The 20,528-nt window shown below is 38.0% G+C and overlaps 1 protein-coding gene across 1 annotated transcript in view; it reads left to right on the top strand.

Moving 5' to 3' along the window:
• Positions 1-2,654: 2,654 nt before the first annotated feature.
• dagla (diacylglycerol lipase, alpha) overlaps positions 2,655-20,528 on the top strand; it is a 343,026-nt gene continuing 325,152 nt past the window's right edge. Inside the window, exon 1 of the mRNA XM_051923753.1 lies at positions 2,655-3,266. The gene's annotated coding sequence lies outside the window, so the exon portion shown is untranslated. The remainder of the gene's footprint in view (positions 3,267-20,528) is intronic.

Genomic DNA, 20,528 nt, shown 5'->3' with positions numbered 1-20,528 from the left:
CCAAAATAGCTCCAGAGCTAAAATTCTGAAATTTCATGCCTTACTAAGCATTAACAAATAACAATCTACAATTTACAAAATATGACAGAAAAATATTAAGAAAAACAGACAATGCAATGCAAAGGGTCCAATAACAAAATGTTATGGGTGTCTAATAAAGCTGTGTACAGAAAAGAGATTCTTCAGTACAGCCATGGGTTTATCACCTAAAGTATGAAGAATCACAATTTTGGGGCAACAAAAAGTTCACACTTTTAGAAGAAAACAGCAAGGATCGCTCCTGAACTGTGCCAGCACCCTCTCATCTATCAATTATAGCAGAGCTGGCGGATATTCAACATATCTGTTCTATTTATAGGGTGGCCACAAGTATAAGCTCTTTATTAACCCTATCAAATGCAGATAGGGAAAGGCTTTGAATCACGTCTCACAATTGTGCTTATTGAAAGAAAGAAAACAGGAAATTGTCCCAAACCATTCATCCTTCCTGGTTGTAAAAATTGCCTACTAGCCTCGCTGGGAAAACTAACATATGATGTAATATATAATATTTACTGATGATTTGTTATGCATTCCTGGTATGTTTCTGTTGAACAATTTAAGTGTATTAGGTATCTTTACTTCTCATGGGAAGTAAAATGTACAGTATGTAATATTAGAGAACAGTGTGTCCAAAATAGCCGCTGTAGTCAATCAATCACTTAATCTTTATTTATACAACACCTTTCACAAAGCAGTCTCACAAGGTGCATTAACAAAGTAAGAGTACATTGAGTAGTGTAATTAATTAAAACGTTGTTACCTTTATAAAATGACATCAACATAAACAGTACATTATTTGGAGTCTCTTGGTACAGTTAAATGTAACACATATTTTTAAACAGACAATGCCCATTTCATTTCAATCATTACAACCTAACAGCTCCCATTTATTTTTTATCTGTACTAGATACTTGAGATATCTGTTGATTGAATTATGATAGCTGTGTACAAAGTGATGTGATCCTAAGAACACATGTAAGAAAGGTAGTGAACAGTATTAGAGAAATTTCTAAGGGATTTCTAGAGACTATTTACTTGTATTGTCCATCCATCCATCTACTTTCCATACTTATTAACAAAAACAAACCCGCCACCCAACCCCAAATATGTTACCTGTAAAGATAAATACTATTCATTCATTTTCTAAAATAGGAACTAAAGGACAGGCAACATGATGTCACAGTAGATATTATTGTTGTGTCACACATCAAGATCCCTGGGCTTGAATTTCACATTCAATCGCTGGCTGAGTGTATATTGACCTGTGTCTGGGTGGATTTACAACTATTTTCTTTCCACATCCTGAAGTCATATGTGTTAGGTTAATTATTAGGTTTAATTGATCCCATCTGATCGTAGATCTGTTCCTGGGCGGGTCATGCTAAAGACTGTTGCCCTCCATGATCCTGATTCGGATTACTTAGGTTTGAGATCATTACAATAAATGCTGCTGTATCTCAGCCACTGATGCCTTGGTTCAAACGCCATTCTGGTCATAGCCTTTAGAGTTTTCCCATGCTAGAAAGAAATCCTTTCTCGTTCTGCCGTTTCATCTCAAGGATGTGCAGATTCGGTTAAAGGGGGTCTCCAAACTGGCCTGGAGTGCTTGGTCCCGTGCAATATTGTCCTCAGCCTCGGCGATGTCCTCTGTTGATGCCTGCCATGCAATGAATTAAACTGCTAATAAACGCCAGCTTCCCGCAGAGGGGAATAGAATGATCTTATCGCTGTAAGTTCTTATTTCACGGATAATTCAAACGTGCGCATGTTTTTCGCATTTACAGTTTAACGGGCGTTGTTGTTCATTAATGCATTTCTAATGCGTGTTTCTTTAATTTACTGTACAACGGTCTTTGAGCTTCTGAAAAGGTTCATGTTAATAAGTGCCTCGCTTCAGTTTTACTCCGCGCTTAGTGGATAGAGCGTGTTCAACAATGACTGAAACACTGGATAGCTGGATTTTTATTTTCCATATTGTACTTACTGTAGGTGTCAGGCAGTCGTTAGGCATCAGCAAATCCACGTAGCAAACGTCTCTCATTTTCCTGACGAAGTGGGCGTCTGTAGGTTTGGTTATTGTGCACAGGTAAATAACATGTTGATTTAATAATAAGACTGCACGGTGTTCTTGTCTTTATACAGTTTTTGCATATATTATTTTCTAATTATTGCTTATTGTTTTACCGGCTTGCTGTGATTGACTACGATTCAAAATTTTGCTTTTTGATTACTATGTCCAAACGAACGTGGCCATTAATAAAGAGTAATAGCACAAGCGGCAGGGGGCGCTGGTACCTCTCTTTTCAATAATGGAGAGGTTCGTAACTTTGAAGGCTTCGTGTTGCTTAATCCTTTTATTCATACAAAAATGTAGCTTCTTTTCCGTAAAGCTGTTTAAATTATTTGTTTTATCCAAAGCATTTAGTTGTTGTTTTCGTAATTATGCATTCCCTTTTCATTTGCCGGCAGCCTTTTTTTATTAGCACAGACTGAAGTGGGCGCTGCTGGCCTTTCTCTTGTGGCAATGGGACGGGTCCGGGGTGTATCCTCAGGAAATGAGGTTTCCGCGCTCTTCCCTGCCGAGAGCTATTCACGAAACGGCTGTGATTTCGTTCAGAATTATTGACCGGCGCCCCTCCCTCTCAGTGTTGGCGCGGCCGATCTGGATTACGCAAGGTGCGTAGCGCCGGAGCCGTGAGGGCAGAGGGAGTTACGCATAGTGCGCCGCGACTCCTGGGCTCTGTAGCGGTTATCAGCATCATCCTGCAAAAGCAACCCGGTTTTGCGTGGTTTGTAGCTTCAGTGAGGAGCTTTTACCCGAGAAGAGAAGCAGGGAAAACAAGAAGACTCGCTCTAGCCACATTCACAGCAGCGTACGAACTGGAGTTATTTGTATTTGTTTTCTTCCTCTCTCGTCGGATACCAACGAGCCTGTTCGTCTTAGAGAACTGCATGTTAAGTCTGTCTCTTCGTGTTCACTGACAGCAGCTCGGAGGGATCCCTATGAAGATTCGGGTTGGGTTCGAAAGAATCTGAGTGTGTCTGTGTAGGGAGTAGTCTCGCCATTCACCACCTCTGCTCCCCCCGCATACACACCCCAGCTGGAGCCAAGACCCGACATCTGTAGAAGAGAAGGCGGGCAAGAGGAGTGCCTGGGATGGCGATTCATCCGGCAGTCAAGAATCTGGACGGGGCGAACAGTCAGCGGCCAGCACCGGTAACAGGTGAGCACTGAGCACGCGAGCGCAATCGTGACGCTTTGCTGACAAGTTTGTGCGCGAGTCTACGCCCGCGTGCTTCCACCCTGCCGGCTCCGTTTTCGTTACAATGTTAGCCGCCAAGTCGCTGTGTCAAAGTCAATCAGAAAGAAATAACACCGTAAGCTGTCCTTAGGGTGGTGGTGTTGTGCTCCCCCATTACTCAGAGGGACGCAGATCCAGTGGATACTTGGCCGGCAAATCTATCAGATTAGATAGTGAAGATGTCAGGCACGACGTTTGTACGGTGCTTTTTTCCTTTACTGTAAAGCCTTCGCTTGAATAAACACCTATTAGATGTGCATACCAATTCTGTGGAATCAGCGTTTAATTTTAAACTTTATGATTTTAAAAATAAGGAATTTCAAATGACTGCATGCAGTTCAAAGCACAGTATTCTAGTGGAACATTTTTAGTAGCAATCCCATAACACGTATGTACCCTTCCTACTTGAAAATTTTCCATCAGTATTCTGCGTAAGGATACATCTTCTTTGACAATTAAGTAATTTATCAACTAATGTAATGCTTGTATTAACATACTATCAAGTTATCGTCATTCACATATTGCAGTATTACTAATGATCAAATTAATTTATTCATTCAAAATCGTAGAACATTTTACTCTTATCAAGAAGGCAGTGTTGTTCTTATTATACTACGTTGTCACTGTGTTATATAATCATAAATTATTCCTGAGCTTTGAAATGTCCAGTCAAGCTTGTAGAATAAGGTAGAATTACACACGAGGTGACAGAAAAATCAGACATTTCATTAATAATTGTTACATCGCACTAGCACCGTTTTATTACAGTGATTGTTGAAATGAAATTATGTTAGTGTTATGTGTGAATATGCTTTTCATATATTGCATAATATTCCATGCGCTGCGTATTTAGCACAAATACATTAGTATCTGATCATTATAGTGGTGTTCTTTCATGTCTTGCTTTCTAAAGCACAGTGATATTGTTGGGCATAAAAGGTGTTTTTACTGTGCTGATACAATATTAAAACAAAACACAGCCCCATATTTATTTATTTATTATTACTGTTTTTGTTTGTTTCATCAATTGGAATTTTTGGTTAATTATGGGCAAATGAAGGAACCCAGCCTTGAGATATTATACGTTAATTCTTTAATGTATTTTTTTTTCCTTTTTATTATTATGGCTGCTTCATGCAAATTTTTCCATATTGTTAACATGAGAGGATTTTAGCAAACCACCATTATTTATCTGCATGGTTCTTGTTGAAATTATTGACTGCTTGCTGTTTTTATATAATCCTTGCTTATTGATAAAATATGTATCATCACTAAAAACCCTAATTAATGCATACCCCATAATTTTCATGTTTTTCATTGGGAATATGTGGTTTTTGCTTATTTATTTATTTTAGGTTTTTTTTCCTCTAAAATTTGCTGACTGCCACAACACTTGTAGAGTTTCGACCTTGCTTGGCAGCTGTCAGTGAAACTTTTAGGCAAATAAACATGCTATCAAAGCATAGAAAGGCACACTCTGTAGAACAGATACACTCACTGGTACAGATTCTTTGGGCATCTTCTTGGAGCAATTGGCACAGCTCCATTAACAAATAGTGTCTGTGTTTCAGTCATCAATTAGACTATGTACTGTAGAAAGTGTGTATGGCCGCTAAAGGGCATGAAAGCAGGCAAATAAAGTAGAGTTTTCAATAAGAAAGGACTGGGTGTTAGCCTGGGCATGAAAGTAAACTTTCAGTCTATTGATATTTAAGTATACAGTATACAATCACTTGATAGAGCAAACTAGATTATAGCACTAGTTTCAAACATACAAGTGATGGTAAGGACAAATGCAAAGTATAGTACAGATAAATTCAAGCATGAGCTAGGAAATATGCCTAACAATACATATCAGTAAGCACAATTAAAAGAAGATTTAGAAATCAAATAAAGTTGCAAGGTAAAACACTTGGTTAGTGCTTCCAGAAATAGCTATAAATGTTGCTGTACAATTATGGGGGTGTCATTACTATTAAAGTTGGTAGATGAAACTATTGAAAATTGTAAATTAAGGTGCAACAATGAAAAGCCCCTGAAGACAATTGGATCCTTCGGGTTGCAATTGAATGTCAAATCATACAAAGCCTTACAAACAGACCTAAAAACTCCCACAAATATGAGAATGTGTACTGTATGTGCTAAGACATGGTTGATATTATAATCTCTCAAATCAACTTATAACCATGCCAAGAAGGTGACATTTTGATCTACATGCATCTTCAAAAAGAGCAAAACCATGTAAGAAGCAGCAAAGAATGTGAGATTTTGAAGTACATTCATATTCAAAAAGAGCTATTCTTGTTGGGTGAGTGTTAGTGCAGGTTGTGTTATTCAAAGTGCCATGTGCTGAGATTAGTCTTCTAGTTCCTGTACTTATTGTACAGTATAGAAATATACAATGGTGTGTTTTTTTTTTCTTTTAGGGCCTGTTTATAGCCGTGTGTTTACAGACATGCTTGTTAAGGCGTGTGCTTTTTATATGTTTTAGTGCATGTTAATACACATAGGTTTATGTTCTTTTGCATGCTTTTCTGCATGTATCTACCTCTCATTTTTGTATTTAGTTAAAGTTCTCTCTTGTTGTGTGGCGTGTGTTTCAATGTTCTTTTAGTTTGATGTCCACTTTGTAAATTTTGATTAATCATTGCAGTCACAAATAGAGAGACAATATTGAGTACATTCATCCATGACACTTGAAAACAACCACTTGCACACTCCATCTGTAGGAAGGACAGAATGGCCTGTTGCTAGGAAGCAGTTAGGAATGGTCATCCTGTGTCACGCATTTTTCTGTGGAACAAACGCACTAATGTGCATGGTGGTGCATGTTCATGCGGGAAAATATGCAGCATGTCACATTTTTTTAAAAATGCACTATGCTAGTCCTCTGCAATGATGTATATGGGAACTTAGATTATAATTGATTTTGCTGTTGTTTCTGCAGGTCTGCAAAAAAGTGCAGTAAAACACACAGGTGTAAATGAGTCCATAGTAGTTTGAGACCCCCTGTTATTGCTATGTACTATTCTAGGTCAGGCTTGTTATTGGCTAACTAAATTAACTTCACTGACTTAGTGGTCTTCATTTCTTAAACTTTTTATTTTGTTATGTTTATTTCTTTCATTATTAAAGTTTTTACAGTGATTATCACAAACTAATTGAATGATCAGTAATATAGTCTTATTGGTGAACATTAGCTAGTTGTAATCCGAAACGTGAATGTACATAGCCTTTATGTTAGCCCAAGGATCCTATGGAAATTGCAATTTTGTGTAACTTTTGGTCTGTCCCATGGGAGTATCAATCTTTTGTGTTTGGTATTGCATTGTTTAATTCAGAAGATATTGCATAGTTGAATGTTGTAATGTAATAAAAAAATATAGGACATTAAAAATATCCTCAATATTCATTCATCAAGAACAGCCTAGTGCAACTCAAGTTCTGATTTCCTGTGTCATTTATCTTTGCTTTAAGAGAAATATTATAAGCAATGGAAAATACATCAACGTAGGAAGACTTTGACAGCATTTTATTATGTTTACTTTGTTTTATTGTTTCACTATATTAAAAATAAAAGGTGAAATTGTGTTTCTGATCCAGACTGACATGAGCAAGTTATAGCTTGAATTAGAAATTCTGTTGGAAAAAAAATGTAAGGGTCTTGTAGTTAGTCTCTTTTCCAGTATTGGCTATGATTTTGACCAACCCGTCAAACATTTTTTACTTTTATTTATTTTTTTGTAAGAATAGCAGTGGAGCTGTGTGTTCTGTTCAGTATTAGCTACTGTTAGCTACTGTTATCTCTTCTTTGCAATCAGGTATGTAAAACATGCTGTACATCAGCATAATTATGAAATGGCAGCTTTTTAGTAGTTATTTGTATGTGTATCAGTCCTTACTATATGTGTTTTTTTTGCATTTATTTGTTATGTTGTTTAATATTTTTTATTTTAATTTAGGGAAAATGATAGTTGTTTACATCATTTGATTTTGTGGTGTCTCTTTATATCTGTTGCTAATAGAAAGATGATGGTATGGAGAAAAATGTGAGGAGAGGAAACAAGTCAAGTTTATTCCAATCCATTATAGGACACCCTCATCCATGCATCCACACTCAGTCACAAATGGCCAATTTAAAGTCCCCAGTTAATCTGTCACACATGCCTTTGTCTTTGGAAGAAAAAACCACAATAGCCTGAGGAAAAAATTCATATACTGGGAATACTGGGATAATATGAATACTTGTATTTCAAGCAGGTAGTGTCCAGGGTTTTGAAACCAGGACTCGCAAGTTGTGGTGACAGTGCTAACTGTTTCACTGTTTGTTTAGAGCAGTAGTTTCCAATTCCAGTTTTGGGGATGCCCTGTGGCTGTAGGTTTTTGATTCTATCAGTTTCATAAACATAAAGTAATTTTCCTTGTAATTGATCTCATTTTCCAGGGCAAGCAACATGGTATGCTGGAGGGCTACAGCTATTTCATGTCAGACCCCACTAGTCAGGTTACTGGTAGATAAAGGCCTAAATAACATGAACACATGGAAAGTGGGAAAGCAGAATGAAAGTCATAATCATCTTAAAATCTTAAAAAACACTTCCTACATGTAAAATATATAATTGCTTGTTGCATCCCAGTAAAATGTAGCAAGCACAGTTTTCAAATTTCTGATGCCTTTCATACTTGCTTACTTAAGAAAAGAACAGCAAGTTCCTTCAAACCCTCCTAAATAAAAATTTGCTTGAACAAAGTAACAAAAGTAACATTTGATTTAATGTTGTGCTACAAAAACCTGAAATACAACAGTAGCACTAAAAACAAACATACACAAGCAACCTTAAGATAGTGCAGCACTTTTTCAGAGAAAACCTTAGGATTGCAGATTAAAAGAAAAGGATCCAGCTCCCTGGAACCTTAAAATTGAATAGGTGGTAATTAATTAATACAAACAAAGTTCATTGCATAGGTCAGATTTTCACCACACATGCAGTTTATCACCTGAATAAATATTGAATCCATATACTGTTATTTCTAACATTGAGGATGCTTAACCTTGGAGACCGACTTTGCATATCAGCTGGTTACTTCCTGAAGCTGCAATGAAGCATCATGAAATATGCCTTACCATAGCCAGTCTATTTCCTTGTGTGTATATGATGCTAACTATTGTTTATTGTGGACCAAATATAGACATGAAGCACTTTCACTTACAACAGCTGATTCTCAAAAAAGGATAGGTGCTATTATGCAAGACTCACTGAAGAGTTTTTGTGGTTTTGAAGTGTTTTGGTGTGGAAAACAAGAAATATTGCTTTTTAAATGCCTTTTACACTTCCGTGTTTACCTGTATTCTTTTCTGCAGGTGCGCAAAGCAGGTAATCTGTCACACACCAAGAAAATCAATTCTTTTTTTGTTCGCCTTCATATCACCATGAAGGAATACACTAGAGATAATTTTTAAATACTAAATGACAAGCAGATGCATGTGTAGTTAATGAATGGAAACACTTCCAGAAAGAAATTAAACGCCTTTTTTCTTGTGTGAATGGTACAAATTTTGCTAGAAGTGAGATGCAATTTATTTTGCAAATTATTTTGTGAACTGAAGTGCTGAGTTTCATTGCAAATTCAATTTTGTGCAAATTGTTTTGCTCCTCACTAATTATGAACTAATGTTAGCATATAAAAGCACCTAAAGAACAAAAGTAGCAGGATCATGAGAGTAATTTCTCTAAACAATTTTTACTAAATTTCGTGGTGGTCTTTTAGTTTAAAATATATTTTAGTTTATAGTTCATACAAATGAAAGACTCCAACTTACCAGAGTGATTGCATTACCAAATACTGCTCAACGCATCTTACAGTGTCTTGTCATTTTCTGAACTAATATTATTAAACGGCGGTGGGAAAACTAGAAATCTGCATTCTGGCTCAAATGAGGTGTTCTTAACAAGATGATGCTACAGTTAGCTATTGTGTGCATAGTTGCCATGTGGTGTCATTCAAAAAAATAATTAAATAAAACCAGCTTTCACCATATAAATAGGGATGTTGTATAGCGCTGCCACATAGAGAGGCAAGTGTGTATGTTTTTAGCGGCTTGCTTGTCTTTCTCTTGCATATATGTTTTTTTAAGAATTTATAGATTGTGATTTTTATCAGTGATGAATTTCGCAAGCCGCACAGCTTTAGCTGTGACTCTGGGTCAAAGCACAAATTAATATAAAGATTGCCATTTATATATGTGAAAGAGGTTAAAAGTAGAAAGGTGTTCCAGTAGCAGATCAACCAAAATTATTTATTTCTTATCTTCACTTCGGTTGTTTGGTGAAGAGAGAAGAAAAAATGCACTTACCAGCAGTGGTATCCTGGCAAGTGTATATATCATTTGGGCTGCTTGTATGTTTTTTAAACTTTTAATCATTGACTCTGTTCTGCTGTTAATTTATCTTTTTGTACATTTTTCAAACTTTGCAATGAGCTGAGGGAGTTGGAACAGGCAGAAATAATTTTCCCAATTTCAAGAACTGTGTTTCAAACAGAAGTATGTTTGCACCAGATATGCAGCTCCTTCCGTCATGGTTAATTTGAATTTCACTTTCAGTACTTCAGGCGCCAGAAGAGAGATTTTGCAATTTTTGCTTGATTTCTACCAATGGTATACACTGGGAACAAAAAAGTATGTGAATCCTTTGGAATTTACTGTTTTTCTACATTAATTGTTCATCAAATATGATCTGGAGTGTGTTGCCAGAAATTATGAATCGTAGCGATTAATGTGTAACTTTATGATGCACATATATAATGTACAAGTGACTTTTTTTGTGCGTTTCCTAAAAAAAAAAAAAAAAAAAAGCACCTCAAGTAGAATGAAAAACAGTCGATTGGCAGTATAGTACTGTTTTATTATAAGGTGACGCTTTAATTCTCCTGTGGAAATAAGGCAAAAGCTGTGGAAAGTACTATGAAGCAAATACAATATCCTGATTTAATAACATAATATGCTCAAAATCAAACATATTGTTTCTAAAACAAGCACAAAAAACACCATATAGCATAAAAGAAAATCACACGTCTGTTCTTTTAGATAACAGCAGAGTGTCCAGTATTGCAAAGGCATGTAGGACCCTTTTCAACAACAAGAAAAAATAGTGAGATGATACAATGAGAATGAGTTGTTTCTTGCATGGAGTTTGCATGTTCTTCCTTTCCAAGTTTAGAAAATGTATGGATGGATAGAAATGGTGCAGTGAGCCTACACATCACAACCCACCCCTCTGTTTTGGACACATAGTTATCCCTTAGACAGCCTGGTATAATTTTCAAACATTATGCATTAAAAACAGTATATTGTATGTGTATTTCTCAAATATATACAAAATAACTTGAGAATAATACAATCCAAAAAAAAAAAGAAAACAACCTGCATTACTTACAAGGACTGTGGCAGTTTATTTTCTATACATTAGAAATTCCTCTACATTGCATTCCACCTCGCTATAGGTTTGCAGTACTGTATCGCCTGAAATTTACTTATAGATGTTAATCGGCAAGAACTGAGAATACCCCACTAATACCCAGTAGCCGTCCACCAAAAAACTCTCCATTTCTCCCCCTTTTACACTGTTGAAGTGGCTACACCCAGAACAGTTTGCTACAGTAACTTTTGTAAGAACAAAAATGAGATCTCATGAAAGGCTGGGGTACCAACGTGATCCCAATAATATTTGCAAGGTTTTAAAGCAAATCACGGTAGAGGGAAGAAGAGTAGAGGTATAAAGTGACAGCTCGGAGTGTAATTACAGTCAACCAATTCCTTGAAGTTGTCCCCTATTCGAACATGTGTGACACGACTCCCACCCCCTCATCCAATACCCATCAGGTCTGGCAGTCCGAACTGAGTGGATATGAACCCAAGGGAGCCCCATGATGTTGGACCTTAAATTTAAATGGTTGAAGATCCAAAAACCACTTAGTGAGGTGTGGATTTGATTCTTTGTGCAGGGCCTTCTACTAAAGTGGTGCATAGTCCATGACAAGAGTGAACTTGTGGCCTAGGGGGTAGTATTTCAGTTGATGTGTGGCCCATTTTATCGCCAGGTCTTCCCTTTCCACTGCCACATAGCTTGATTTTCAGTACGAAAGTTTCTAGCTCAGAAACACGATGGGGTATTCAGTACCATTGTCGCATTGGCTCAGCATGGCACCTAGACCTGTTTCCTAGAGCTAATAATACTGGTGCTCTGTGTCCTAGAGCTAATAATACTGGTGCTAACATAAGGGCCTGTTTTGAATCATGGAATGCAGCCTCTATGTTATCATCCCAAACCACCAAATTGGCTTTATTCTTTGTGAGGTTTATCAAGGGCGTGGCCCTTTCGGAGAAGTAAGGCATGAACCGGTGGTAGTACCGCACTAACCCCAGGAAAGCCTGTACCTGGTGCTTGGTTCCAAGTATGGAATAAACTTTGGTACACTGGCTGGACAGTACCTCTACCCACCATATAACCCAAGTACTTGGCTTCTGTTAATCTGAAATAACATTTATTAGGATAAACACAAAGGTCAGTCTCACGTAATGCCAGGAGCATTGCTTGAACATGCCTCGCATGATCCTCCCATGTGCCAGAATAGATAACGTTGTCATCCAAATAGGTAGCACTATAGGAGTTGTAGTGCTGGAGCACTCTATCCACCAGACACTGGAAGGTGGTTGGCGACATATGTAATCCAAATGGGGGACATGGGGGTGCTAAACATGTTTTTATTCCTTTGCGGAGTCTGTTGAGGGAATCTGACAGTACCATTTTGTCGTGTCAAGATTGGTCAAACATTGAGCTTTACTGAGTAGCCCAAGGAGTTTGTCCCCTCACGGCATCAGGTAAGCATTGAATTGTCAAACTGATTAAGCTAACAGAAGTCGTTGCAAAAGCACCAACTGCTGTCCTGCTTTGGGACCAAAATGATAGGACTAAACCAGGGACTGAAAATCTCCTCAATAACCAGCATTTAATTAATCTCGAGCTCCACTTCTGCATGCTTTGCCTTTGGTTGTTGGTAAGGATGTTCTCTTACGGTCTTCCCTGGCTCGTAAACAATATCATGCGCAATTAGAGAAGTCTTATCTGTTTTTTTCATTTACCACTTCCAGGACAGACAGGATGACTACCTCATATTCCTGTTATTGTTTGGGTGTCAAATTATCACGGTCATTAAGGTACAATTTGCATGCAAAAAGGAGAACGAGTGTGACTGGAGTAAGGAATGGAGTCGGTTTCAACATATTTACATTAAGACATTTGGCTGGGAACCTATTTGGTTGTTTCACCATATAGTCGAACAGTCCCCTTTGCTCCTGAATTTCATAGGGCCCTGGCAAATGAGCCAATAATTTAGAATGGGAGGTGGGAATGAGGACCATGACTCAATATCTGGGATTGAAGTCACTGAGTGTTGTGCCATGGTTATACATGTAAGCTTTTTGAGATGCGAGTCAATGTTAGACTGCTTTAAGATGTTGGAGTAGTCGGTTTTAAGTGCTGGGAAGCAGAAAAGGTGGGTTCAGGTGGTCAGAAACTAGTAATTACATCATTGGTGATAGGTCTGTCAGTCATCCTTAATGATAATGCTACTGTATCTCCTGGTTTGGAGCGCAATTACAATCAGTCTAGCCCAGAAAGTGTCCCCTAATCACACATGTGTGACACTGTAAAAAGTACTTAGTGACTGTAAAATCACCTGTATGTTCAACAGAGAACCTTTACAGCAGGTGTAATGATGCCCTAAGAGGCTAGGTGTATGATGGGTGTCAGCTACAGTAATTTTAATAATGTGCAATTGCGGGGATTGTGAGTTGATGATTGAAGATGCAGACATAGGATTCAAAGGTTGTTCTTCTGGAACGGATTTCTTTATTGCAGCCGTACTCTCTCTATAAAACTGTACTGATACCAGTCCTGTCCTTCATTTTTCTTTCTTCCAGATTCTCCACAAACAATTGCAACATAAAAAACATCTCTGTGAAAGTAAAGTGAGCTTCAACCTTAGAACACTGAGTCTTTAAAACTTTTAAAGAACATAGAAATATTATTAACTTACAAATTTTTAAATTATTAACAGTATAACAGTAGCTTAACAATTACCTTTAAAGTGCAAAAAATAAATGCTTTATTGTGTTACATTTTGAAAATGATATAATTTCAATACAAATCCTAGTAGTCTAAATATTCATAGAGATATTAGGATTTGAATTTAATATATTCTGCATGGCAATCGTTGCCTGAGCTATGGTCAGTGCAAGAGGAAACCTATTTAAGAAGCACATAGTGATTAACAACTAGATTAGGAAGCATGCAGATTATGAAGGAGTTAACGTGCTACATTAATTATAGTGGTGTCTGATAAGCACTTTAAATTAATGATCACTCTTACAATGAAGTATATGATGAACTTAGCATTATGATGCTTTCAGGAAAAGCACACCTAAACTTTATCTTAGTCACAAATATAGACAAATCTAATATGCTGTAGCTGATAAAACACAAATAGTTCAAATGTTCTATGTCTTTATTAAACATATCCATCAAACACTCAGTGTGTTGTGGAAAAAGTAAATGAACCCTTGGATTTAATAACTGGTCTAACCTATTGTAGGAATAACTAATAACCTCCAACAAGAACTTCCAGTAGCTTCTGATCTGACCTGCACAGCATTTAGGAGGAGCCATGGACCATTTGTCATTGCAGAACTGCTTCACCTCAGCTGCTTTCTTAGGATGTCTGCTTGAACAGCTCTGTTGACGTCATTCCACCGCATCTCTATTTGGTTAAGATCTGGGCTCTGACTGAACCCATTCAGTTATAGATTTACTTCAGTGTTTAAGGTCATTGTCCTGCTGCATCACCCAGCTTGTAGTGAGCTTCACTTGGTGGTCAGTCACTCTGACATTATCCTGTATGATACTTTGATAAACTTGGGAATTGATTTTCTCCACGATGATGGCTAGCTGTCTGGGCCTGAGTCAGCAAAGTAGCCCAGATTCATGATGCTCCCACTGCCAACATGGATGATATTTTCATGTGAGTAGGTGATGCCATTTTTACAACATATGTACTGCTGCATATTCTTCTTGAACTATTAAACCTTAGTTTAATGAGTCTGCAAAATGTTTTGCCAATGGCACTGTGAAGTGTCAAGGTTTGTTTTTGGGTTTTTTTTGGCAAACATATTGTGATTTTTTTTTTTTTTTTTTGGGAGCAATGCCTTCCTCCTTGGTGGTGCCCAGCCTGTTCAATGTTTTGTGTATTGTATACTACTGCACAGAAATGGTAATTTGTTCAGAGTATTCCTTCATGCCTGTAGCTGTTACTGAGGTTCTTTTTTTGCCTCATTGAGCATTCATTAAGCATTAGGTTGTGCCTTTTGAGTCCTCTTGGCAGGTACAGTCATGGCAAAAGTGTTGAGAATGACACAAGTATTGGTTTTCACAAAGTTTGCCAATGTTTTTAGATCATTTTGTCAAATGTTTCTATGGTGTACTGAGGTATAATTACAAGCATTTCATAAGTGTTTTGTCTTGGTAGAGTAATATATTGCTCTACTTAACCCTATTGTATTATTAAGTAGCCTTTGTCAGAATGCCTAATCCCACAGACGTACCACTGTGTATAAGGTATTATAGTATATACAGTAATTATCCCCACCTTCCCTTATATATCTATAACCTCAAGCAAATAGGTGTAGTAAAAAGACAAGCAGGAGTTAAGTTACACATAAAATAATGTATTATTGATTATTATTAATGTATTACATCACAACACTCCACCTCGATAAATGTTTTGTACAATGTCTTTATAAACAGTCTTAATTGTTTAAAGAGTCTGTTGCATAACTTGTGATTTGATTTGCACAATTTGCTCTCCCAGTGTAAAAAGTTGTCCGTGACCATTTGTCTATTACATATCTTCTTTATTTCAAAGACAATCTGAAGAACTTGGATGCGCTTCTGATGACTAGTTTCTGCTCCGGCTTGCTTCAACTGTTTGTTTAGCTTTCTGCAGTCTTCATATGTCATCAGATCTGGTGGTTCAAAATGAGACAAGTCCACACCTTCCACTAAACTAGCCCACTGAAATTTAAGTCTATTGTGAGTTCCTAAAACTGACCTCTGTTCTTTACTGGTTTTGTGCCTAACTGCTAATTAGACCCTTGTCCCAAACTATTCATTTAAGCATATGCAGCTGTACAGTTAAAATCAAAATTTGAAAGGTAACATGCCACAGGTGCCAGTACAACCACTTCTGCCCAAGTGAGAGCACATGTACCACTGCATAAACTGTTCACAAACCAACATTTGTGGCCCCTCTTCACACATTTGGGGTTGATTTAGTTGCCTGTTGTGCTTTTCTACCCATGGTGCAACTCTTGACTGCCATCAACCTTTACCAGTTTAGACTGGCATCACCACCATGAGACATCACAGCTATGCAACCCTCATCATTCCCTCTGTAGGCCACCCCTAGAGTTGTTTGCTCACCATATGCATACTCGTTGTGCTAAACACCTCGGTTCAGAATTGGCCCACTGGTCCTCTGCTTGTACCACAGCTGACAATCTCAGCAGAGCTTCCATATTTTCCTAATTAGACTATACATAAACATCGGAGCCCATATGACTTGCAAATGTAGCAGCTGCACCTGCTTTCCTGAAATGTTCACCAATTTTCTTAGTATACTTTTTCCTTAATAATAGTATTAATTATATTAATTCTCCCACTTAAGAAATTAATACCTAGAATCTACATTTCAAAATGAATCCCCTTATTTTGGCTTTCCTAACTGGTTTGTTCAGTTTCCACCCCTTGGAATACAAATTTGCTGCAGTAATGAACAAACCTTTCCTTTAAAACTATAGCTATTGTGACTAGCCTTCTTAATGCATGATTTGTGGACTTGTTACTCACTTAAACCCCAGTAAGTGTCTTTTTCTTGCTGTCTCTTCAGTTCTTCTTCATGTCTTTGTCTTTAGTCTTTGCTTGTTGTCTTTTCCTCTTTCTTTTTTCATTCCGCTATGTAGGCAGGTCTGCAAAATGGAAGGTGACAAAGCAGTTTCTGTCCATCTCAACTTCTTGGTTGTTAACCTGGTGCCAACACTCAAACTTTGCTTCCAGGCATTCATTGGAACAGCTTGGCCACACTGCCACTCTGCTCCAATGTGCTAATGGTAACCCGATCTCCTGCATGGATTTTACTCTGCTAATTGCCTTCACTATTTATTACCTGCACCAACCCAAAGTCCGTAAAACCTCAAATAATAGAAGTAGCACTTTTGCAAAAGGCCAGAAAATTGAAACAGAAATAACTATTTTCCCTTTCCTGTCTTCCTGCACTACCCTTCTATTTTTTTTCCATTGCCTGTGTGTCCTTTTTTATTTTATGGTAACTGCTACCTGAAAGTGTGGGCTAAAACCTCTCCAAAATCCAAGTGCTAGATCCAGCAACTCTCCTAAAACTGATCTCTGTTCTTTACCCAAGACCAGATTACTTTTCTCCATTTTATTGCCTGGAGATTCATAGGCTGTCTTTGTAAACAACTGGTCAGTCAGGTTTCAAATTACTGAACCTAAATGTGTGTGCTTTTTAACTGCTGACTGGCTTAGCAGAGCTGTTAGGACTTTCATACCCCTGTGCATTCCTGACTTGCTGCCTGAGTTTGCAAACCTTCCTGCTGCACCACCCCCCATCCTTTGTTCTTTGGCTTGTCCTGATCCATTCAAACCAAATCCTAAACTGGTGCACTTTCTTTTCAACTCTGCCATTCTTGCACTAGCACATTCAGACCTTTCACACACAAGCACTCGAATTTCTTTTATTTCCACTGTTCCTTGTTTAAATTCCACACTTTCTTCACTCAGTACCAATATGCCATTATCCATTTCATGCCCACTAGTCAACAATTGCCATTCACACTCACCAGCATCTCTGCCTTCTATCTGATTTCTTTGTCCTAAATTAAAATTCAATGCAGCACTGGTTACCTTTCTTAACAGTGGTGAAATACAGTCATGGCCGAAATTATCGGCACCCCTGGAATTTTCCCAAAAAATGCACCATTTCTCCCAGAAAATTGTTGCAATTACAAATGTTTTGGTATACACATATTTATTTCCTTTATGTGCATTGGAACAAAACAAAAAAAAACAGAGAAAAAAGCCAAATCTGACATCATGTCACACAGAACTCCAAAAATGGGTCGGACAAAATTATTGGCACCTTTTCAAAATTGTGGGTAAATCGTTTTATTTCAAGCATATGATGCTCGATTGAACTCACCTGTGGCAAGAAACAGGTGCTGGCAATATAGCAATCACACCTGAAGCCAGTTAAAATGGAGAAAAGTTGACTCAACCTTTCTGTTGTGTGTCTGAGTGTGCCACACTAAGCTTGGAGAACAGAAAGAGCAGAGAATTGTCTGAGGACTTGAGAACAAAAATTGTGGGAAAATATCAACAATCTTGCTACAAGTCCATCTCCAGAGATCTTCATGTTCCTTTGTCCACTGTTTGCAACATAATCAAGAAGTTCACAACACATGGCACTGTAGCTAATCTCCCTGGACGTGGACGGAAGAGAAAAATTGATAAAAGACTGCAACGAAGGATAGTCCGAATGGTGGATAAACAACCCCAATCAACTTCAAAACATATTCAAGCTTTTCTGCAGACTCAGGGTGCAATAGTGTCAGCTCGAACTATCTGTCGACATCTAAATGAAATGAAACGCTATGGCAGGAGAGCCAGGAGGACCCCACTGCTGACACAGAAACATAAAAAAGCCAGACTGGAGTTTGCCAAAATGTACTTGAGGAAGCCAAAATCCTTCTGGGCGAACGTCTTGTGGACAGATAAGACCAAGGTAGAGCTTTTTGGTAAAGCTCATCATTCTACTGTTTACAGAAAACGGAATGAGGCCTATGAAGAAAAGAACACAATACCTACAGTCAAACATAGTGGAGGTTCTAAGATGTTTTGGGGATGTTTTGCTGCCTCTGGCACTGGATGCCTTGACTTTGTGCAAGGCATCATGAAATCTGAAGACTACCAAAAGATATTGGGGCGCAATGTAAGGCCCAGTGTCAGAAAGCTGGGTCTGCTTCAGAGATCATGGGTGTTCCAGCAGGACAATGACCCCAAACATACCTCTAAAAGCACCCAGAAATGGTTGAAGACAAAGCGCTGGAGAGTTCTGAAGTGGCCAGCAATGAGTCTGGATCAAAATCCGACTGAACACTTATGGAGAGATCTCAAAATTGCTGTTCGGAAAAGGCGCCCTTCAAATCTGAGAGACCTTGAGCAGTTTGGAAAAGAAGAGTGGTTGGAAATTCCATTTGAGAGGTGTAACAAGCTTGTTGATGGTTATAGGAAGTGCTTGATTTCAGTTATTTTTTCCAAAGGGCGTGCAACCAAATATTAAGTTGAGGATGCCAATAATTTTGTCCAGCCCGGTTTTTGAGTTGTGTGTGAAATGATGTCAGATTTGGCTTTTTTTCCTCTGTTTTTTTGTGTTGTTCCAATGCACATAAAGGAAATAAACATGTGTATACCAAAACATTTGTAATTGCAACAATTTTCTGGGAGAAATGGTGCATTTTCTGGAAAAATTCCAGGGGTGCAAATAATTTCGGCCATGACTGTATCTATTGGTGTAGCATATTCTTTAAATACTGGACAGACCTCAATTACCTGGAGATAGTGGTGCAGTGAAGAATAATGGAAGGTAACACCCTTGCTGTTTTCCCTTCCTTTAATGCATCTCATTTTCCTCACACTCACATTCCCACCCTTTATCTGAGCACTCATCTATCTCGGGTAAGTCACCCACCCATGTTTTTGGGTTCCAGTCCGATCCGGTTACTATTGCCCTAACTTTCACCACGGGTGGTTTTCTCTCCTTGTTTCCCCTGGTTTCTGTGCTTTCCACTTCAGCAGTGGGTGTTCTATATGCTAGCACTTCACAATTTTCACACCAACTGTTACATCTTTCAAAACTTTCACACAACATTCCACAACTTTCACTTTCTTTCTCTTACTGATCTTCCATATTACCAATAATACAAGATAGTAAACCTCTTATAACAGCAGCTGTCTTCTTTAAACCAGATTTCTGTTTGCCTGATTTTAATCCTTCCAGCCCCCTTCCATTTTGTGGCATGCTCGGCTCAGCTTCTGCTTTCTCTACCTGCACTACAGGTTTCCATTCCCTAGCTTTAGCCTGCTTGCTTCTACCACTCCACTGGAAGATGGCTGACTTTAATATAAATTTAGGCATTTCTGAGTCTATAATTTTACTCTAATACAATTTGCCACCTTCGTTATGGGTTGGCCTACTTTTGCCCCTGTAAGCAAACATACACATACATACACCAAGATTCTAAACGCATAAGTGCCGTATGAATGATGCATGCATGTTCCATCACTCCCTAGCACTTTAACCACTTAAATGCCATATGAATGATGCATGCATGTTTCACCACTCTTTAGCACTTTAATTAGGGACTCACTACCACCAGCACTAACAAACATGCGGGTGTCCTTGTTTCACACATGAAGTCACACACTTTGTTGGTTATATTCCATTCAGCAACCAAACAATGTTTACTTCCACCGCATTTGTACACTGGATGCTCTAAAATTCACATACATAAACACACACATATACATCAACAGTATTTGCAAACAGGGTGCAAAACATGGTTACCCCAAAATCCTGCCAACCACGCCAGTTGTTTTGTCTTGGTAGAGTAATATATTGCTCTACTTTCCCCTATTGTATTATTAATAAGTAGCCTTTGTCAGAATGCCTAATCCCACAGACTTAACCACTGTGTATAAGGTATTATAGTGTATAACTTATCCCCACCTTCCCTTCTATATATATATATATATATATATATATATAACCTCAGGCAATTAGGTGTAGTAAAAAGACAAGCAGGAGTTAAGTTACACATAAAATAATGTATTATTGATAATATTCATAAATAATAACTATGCAAAGTACATTTGAATATTGGCAACCATACAACCTGATTAAATGGTGATGTGTAGTTTCAGGCAGCACACAGACTTGTTAGTTACTTAAAAATGTCTCTAGTTAAAGCATCATTCAGCTTTCTTCAGAACAGGC

This window comes from Erpetoichthys calabaricus, chromosome 2, assembly GCF_900747795.2.
Source record: "Erpetoichthys calabaricus chromosome 2, fErpCal1.3, whole genome shotgun sequence".
NCBI lineage: Eukaryota > Metazoa > Chordata > Cladistia > Polypteriformes > Polypteridae > Erpetoichthys > Erpetoichthys calabaricus.
The sequence above is the reverse complement of the archived record's forward strand: the minus strand, read 5'-3'. Positions and strand labels throughout refer to the sequence as shown.